This window comes from Magnolia sinica, chromosome 8 (genome assembly GCF_029962835.1).
Source record: "Magnolia sinica isolate HGM2019 chromosome 8, MsV1, whole genome shotgun sequence".
NCBI classification, from domain to species: Eukaryota; Viridiplantae; Streptophyta; class Magnoliopsida; order Magnoliales; family Magnoliaceae; genus Magnolia; species Magnolia sinica.
The window spans coordinates 87,665,832-87,673,097 of NC_080580.1; the positions used below are offsets into that span (position 1 = coordinate 87,665,832).

General features: G+C 41.6%; 1 non-coding gene across 1 annotated transcript; it reads right to left on the bottom strand.

Moving 5' to 3' along the window:
* Positions 1–6,900: 6,900 nt before the first annotated feature.
* LOC131254397 (U1 spliceosomal RNA) lies at positions 6,901–7,059 on the bottom strand. Its single transcript, XR_009175513.1, has one exon. It is a non-coding gene; the product is annotated as a U1 spliceosomal RNA (small nuclear RNA).
* Positions 7,060–7,266: the final 207 nt, after the last annotated feature.

Consider the following 7,266-nt stretch of genomic DNA (forward strand, 5'->3'; position numbering starts at 1 on the left):
CAATATACACTACCCATTATGTGTAGCCCACCTTTGATGTGGGCCATTTGTCATTAGGGGACAAGCTTTGATGTGGATCATCTATCATATAGGGCCCACCTTCATTGTCCACTACTCATCTTGTGGAGGCCACCTTTGATGTAAATCGTCCATCATGTAGGCCCCACATTCAATGTGGGTTGTCCATCATGGGGCTTACCTTAGATGTGGGCTATTCATCATTAGGGGCTAACGTTTGATGTCTACCAACAATTGTGTGGGGCCTATCTTGATGTGTGTCATCCATCATGTGGACCTACCATCAATGTTAATTGTCCATCATGTGGGCTTGCCTTCAATGTCCATTGTCTATGATGTGAAGCCCATATTTTGATGTAAACGGTACATAGGGGTGTACACGAACCGAGCTAGGCTCGCTCAACTCGACTCAAAAATGCTCGATTTGATTCGGTTTGAAGCTGAGTTCGAGCAGAGTCGAGCTGATTTTTTGAGCTCGAAAATGAGTTCGAGCCAGTTTCAGCAGGCCCCAGCTTGACTCAACTCGGATCGAATCTAGCTCGAATCAAACTAGTTCAGTGACTCGGTTACTTTGCCATTGATGTTGCTCACCAACTGTTTAATAAATGACTCAACGAAATGTGGCTGGTGGTAAGGAAGGTATATACATGAAACAAATATCCTTTTTCTTTTTGTTTTTCTTAGTTTTTTTTTTTTTGCTTATAAGATGTTTAATAAAATACCTGTAAAACCATTGCCTCTGTTTATAAAATAGTGTGATTTTGAAGTTATAGTTCAGGTGTTTGTGGAAATGCCTCAATGGCGAAGTCGGCCCAAGCTGGCCCGAACTGCTGATTGAACCGAGCCGAGTTGGCCAGTCAGGCTTGAGGACCAAGCCGAGCAGAGTTCGAGCTGGGGTCAGCCAGTGACCAGCTCGACTCGGTTCGACTAGATGTACACCTCTAACGGAGATAAGAGAGAATTTTTTTAAAAAGTTAAAAAGCAAGAATTTTGTTTATAGATAGATATCAGTAATTTTAAAGTATTCAATTACTTTTGAGAGAGTAATTACCAAATTAAATTAAATAAATAATTTCTTTCTTCTATAATTATAAAAAGTACTTATGATTTACCGTACAAGGTTGCAAGATTAATTACCAAACGAAATTAAATAAATAATTTCTTTTTCTATAATTATCAAAAGTTACTTATGATTCATTATACGACGTTCCATGTTATCAATTTATTTTTTTTTTGTCTGTTTTTGTAAAACAGCCTTATAAAAACATGCAGACATTCCATTTTGTCTTTGGTAGCTCGTTTCTTTTTTCTACACACGCACACACACCCCCATACACTGACGCTAGTGGAATTTCACCACCTATGGATGCTCGAACCCTTGTCTAGGTGTTGAAACTCGTGAGAGTCTACCACCCGAGTAAGGATCCGTCTTTGGTAGCTTTTGTTTTCATGATTCTACCCAAATTGAGGGGTGATCAACTGCATTCATCCATTTTTTTCACTTCTCCAATCTCATTTTCGGCCATGAGCTCAAAAACAAGGTAGATTAGAATCACAGGTGTGACAACCGTGGATAATTTTTAAACTATAAAATGGATATGCCTGGTGCAGTGATCCATTTAAGCATTAATGGAACTGCCTATTTTTTAGGTCATGTGCTAAAATGATATAGGATGATGTATGGACGCCATGAATTTTTCACAAACACCATAGTGATTACACTAGCTTAGACTGAAGGTTAGAGAGTATATTAGGAGTAACCTGGCCTCACCAAACACGGCATTAACATTCTAGGCTACCTTGATGTATATATTATATATCCACACCAACCAAGAAAGTCCCGTAAGAAAGTAAAATAAAAAATCTTGATCTTGTCTCACAAGAAGATTTTAATGGCCAATCATAGTCATTTTTTATGTTTTAGTTCGATCTGAGATTTTAATATGCTTATTTTTTAGGCACATGTCATAAGATGATATGGAAAAATTGATGAATGATGTGAATATACAATATGTGTATCAGCTAACCTATCACGCCCCAAATTCCGAAACCGGGCTCATAGAATTTTCGATCGCCGAATTCAATGCCGACAGCGTCCGTAGTACCCCATTCTCAGATTTTAACGCCCATATGCCAGATTCCAATCCTGGGATCCTACAAGGAGGATTTTTCAACGTACATTTATCTCGTAAGAAGCATAACCACAAGTTTACCCAAATCACAAAGGCAACATTGTCATCACATATCCACTAATATAAACATTTGAATACAGTGCTGAAAGGGAAATACATATATCAAAAATCGAATCTCTAGAAGACCGCTGCACGCTCCAAGCTCAACGCTGCTGCGACCTAACGCCACTTACACGCATCTATCGTGCATAAGCTTATATAAAGATCAGAGGGTGGTGTAAGTATGTGATCAAGGTAAGTGTCAAGTATGCAATATCAGAGCAATGCGGAAACATGCTGGTAAGTCTATAAATGTTATCAGCCTTATTTAGGCTATGCGATGCAAAAATATAATAAGCCAATATCATATACTGAGGAAGTAATGTAAATCAGTTATACAATGCGGAGATATAGCAAACCAAATATTATGTGCTGAGGATGCAATGCAATATGAAAATCTTGATGACGAATAACGTCAACCGTATCTAGGCCATGCATTAAACCTGTGCATATCGCACGATCAAGTGGGGGCAACTCCGTCTCAAAAGGAGTCCCATAAACATCTCAGCCCAATGACACATGCTTTAATCAATCATCTATCACAATATGCATACGAATGATGGGGTCCACAGAAGGACGACGGATCTAGTCCAAATATCAAGATAGGCTCTAAACAGTGGATACACCAAATCTGATACTGCATATCCTTTTGTCTATGGCAATGGATGATATAGACTACTTTACCGAAACTCACTGATTTAAAACGCGTCACGATAGTTAAGGAAGGAATCCAAATTATAGCCACCACAACATCGGACGATGCTTCCGATGTGGGACAAATTTCTTCCTTCACTATGTGCACGGTAGCTTGCCAACACAGTAGCCTGCCAACCATTGGTAGCTCGCCCAGGCCTGATAGGCCCCGCCCACATCAGCGTCCGCCTACGTGCGCCGGCCCATATGAGATCATAGTGACGGAGTGTCATAATATCCCCCACTAAGGGTAGAGCCGAGTCTAAGTACAATAAGTGGGCTTCCTTACCCTCTCTATCGCGCTATAAACTGGACTTCCCTATAGGGCCGAATATATACACAAGGCGGGCTCCAAGGTATGGGTAATTCTACAAGGCATGGTGTAAGGTATCATCATCAATGGGGGCCCAATAGTTTGGGTAGTCCAAAGGGTATCGCTAACATCAAGGTGGGCCCAACGGTTTGGGATAGCCCAATAAGAGAAGATGGAAATGGGCTTGATAATGGGTTCTAGGGAGGTTTGCAACGTGGAAATTTAACTACCATTGCACTTAGAGTATGGCCCGCCATAGAATCTAACTTACAATGTGGAAAGGGCCTCATATAATCACAATGGGCCACATACAATCATAATGGGCCATATACAATCTCAATGGGCCGCATCTCATGGGCCTAATACATCACAATGGGCCACATCACATGGGCTTGATATACATCACAATGGGCCTCATCTCATGGGCCTCTCATACATTACAATGGACCTCATATACATCACCATAGGCCGCATCACATGGGCATCATGTACAACACATCAGGCCTCATCATATGGGCCTCATATACAACACATCGGGCCTCCTCATATGGGCCTCATATACAACACATCGGGCCTCACTTATGGGCCACATATACATCATAATGGGCCATAAATAAATCACATTAAGGTGGGCCCTAAACATTCCAAACGGGCCGCAAATACACCACAATGGGCCTCACCAAATGGGCCATAAATGCACCATGATGGGCCTCGCCGAATGGGCCATAAATACATCTCATTTTGGGCCTAATATACATCAAATTGGGCCTCACATATGGGCCTCATACACATCAGATCGAGCCTCATATACATCAAATTGGGCCTCACATATGGGCCGCATATATATCATCATGGGCCTCACCAATGGGCCATAAATACATCACATTGGAATGGGCCCTACACATTCCAAATGGGCCCCCACCAGATGGATAGCTAGGATATACAATGCATATATCATGGTGGGCTCCATTGCTAATGGCCAGCAACGAGGAAGCACATACATCATACGGTTACATGGCCTAGTGCAGATATACAGCATATACCTCAAGATGGGCCTCACATGCACTGTCCAGATGGACAATGCATAAATAAAATACATACATCATGGTGCCTTCCACAGCACTAAACCGTCCAGGTGAACGGTGCAGATTTAGAATATATACATCAAGGTGGGTCCCATACATGTGGGCCCACCGATCAAAATCAACGGTGGAGATCCCTTTTCCACCAAAAATATAAGGTCTAGATAGATGACCTTTTGTAATGGGAAAATAAACATCATGATGGGGTCCATGGAGAATGACCCCATCATGGGATGATCATATGAATCATGGTGGGCCATCGGCCACACCTAGGGTCCAAAGTGAGATCCATACCATCAATCGGTACGCCCCACTTGGCCCATCATCAAAAACACAATCTAACCTACAAATCACCCATCGATTTCACTTCTTCTTGGTCCTTTGAAAAGCTAAGCTTCTTGGCTTCTTCTTTGACAGTGGAAGATGAGGATTGAAGGGTGGAGATGAGAGATTTGGGAGGTAAGAAGTGGGCCACACTTGGCTCTCTTTGGGGAGAGCTTGGACATTGGCTCTCTCTTAGTTGCTTAGGAAAATGGACTTCAGAAAGAGAAAGAGTGAGGTGATGTAAGAGTGAATGATGGGTGAGTGTAAGAAAGGGATGGGTGAAGAGAGAGAGAGAGAGAGAGAGAGAGAGAGAGAGAGAGAGAGAGAGTTGACTTTAAGAATAAGAGAGGAATGGGCTGTGTACTTGTTGTACTTGACTGATTGATGTGATGGGCTATAGAGATTCTCTTGGGATTTGCAACGCACGGCGTTTTCTTTGAAATAAACGCGAGCCCACAACTCTTGACCTGGGTATCGTATCGGCGCACGAGATGCGACGTTGGAACCAAGGCGACAACGCGGTCGTAAGGGTACAAGTCTCGGGTCAAGTCAACTCGGGTTGACAGGGTGTGACTCGGGGTCACGCACAAATACTATCTATGCGTCGCGGGTCGTCGGAATTCGACCGGGATGATCACGGAAGTCCACGGAATGGTACGGACTAGGATACGAGCCTTACACAACCACAGTCTAAGTGTCTGTGCTACGGGGCGTCTCGGGATCAACGACCATATGAGGAATCGTTGTCCCATCTTTTTCTATTCGGCAACCTAGCTAAGGCAGTTTGGCATCACTTTGGGGCCATTTTTGGCATCACTATAATAAAGAATCAAACCGTGGAAGATAGATTAGGTGTATGGTGTCTCGCCCCATCTCATGGGGGCAGTATTGCAACCTTGCGAGGGCTAGCCCCAAACATCATTCTTTGGAAAATCTGGAAAACTAGAAATGAAGCCAGATTTGACGATATCACAATTCTACCCTCAAGAACAATATATCGAGTATCTTGGTGGTTAAATACCCTTAGTCATGGCCTGCCAAAGCCAAGATACAGTTCTATGATCAATGATCTCACTTTTAAGGCCCTGGGGATTGTGGCTTCACCCCCATAAAGGAAGAAGACAAACCTAATGAAGTGGAGGTCACCACAAGCTAGTTGGAGCAAGCTGAATGTCAATGGCTCAAACAAAGGTAATTCCGGCCTGGCTAGAGGAGGGGGTATTTGCAGATGAGAGAAATGTAATTTTTTATTCACATTCTCAGTCGGCTATGGGTAGGGTTCTAATAATATTGTGGATATGATCTTCTATTTGAATATGGGCCTATCCAAAGTGGATGTTGAATCGGACTCCAAGATTGTGATAGATTTATTGAATATTTATTGAATGGCAAGTCTTAAGCCAATTTGTGCTGGAAGTACTGGTTTTCCAGATCGAGAAAATTAAGGGCAGAGTTCAGTTTATGTTATGTCATGTGCTTACAAAAGGGAATGCCCTAGCCGATGGCCTGGCCCACATGGGGATTGATCGGCACTATGAGTGGATTGGGCATTACCTAGATAACACCTTAGCATGTGTTGTATATCCACACCATCCATCCGTTTGTCCAACTCATTTTAGTACATGGTACCAGAAATTAATCAAATACAGATCTCAATTGAACCATGGCAAAGAAAACAGTGGTGATTGAACGCCCACCATTAAAAGCTCACCCATGACTACGGTAAGAAAATACATAATGTTTATTTCCTATCCAGCTCATTGATAAGGTCAACCAGACTTATATGAAGTGATAATAAAAATATCAACTAATTTTATTTTTTTTGTGTTACGAAAAAATTTTAATAGTCAATTATCACATTTTTTAGTGGTGTGTTTCACATATTTGAATATGCTGAATTTTTTAAATAACATTCTACCATGAGATGAAAAATATACAGGTGACATGGATATGCAAAAAATTATAACACCACTAAAAATTCATAACAACTAAGGTGTTACTCAGGTAACACATAATCAGTTGTTCGAACATGATCACCGTGTTGGTGGTGAGACTGGTGCTGCACCTAATCTGCTACCTTTTCTTCTTTTTTTCTTTTTTTCTTTTGAGACCCAAGAGAATTCGATCACACAAGCAACATCCAAAGCATTAATCAACAACATTAATGACCAAATGAAATCTAGACCATTAATTAGTTAGTCGACAAATGAAATGATTGGATAGATTTGACTTGAAATGGCATGAGCCGCACAAACACGTACCCCCTCTATCACAAATTATGATGTGCACCCTCCTACTTGAGGAGATGCTAGGCAAGTGCCCCTCCTAAGTGCAATGGAGTCCACTAACCAGGCCCTGGGCCTTCCTTGTCGCCCAAACAACCCGTCTAGGTAAGTATTTTATTCCATTAGTACTTTATTAGCACTATCTTGTGAGTTCATCCCATTAGTATTTTATTAGCACTATCTTGTTAGTATTCTTTTCTCTTTTGTATAACTTAACTCTTATAATAATAGGATGATACAATGATATTCCCGCTGAATAAGTCATAATATAACCCCTCATAATGAACCAATTCATTTCCACCTGTTTTTGCAACACTGAA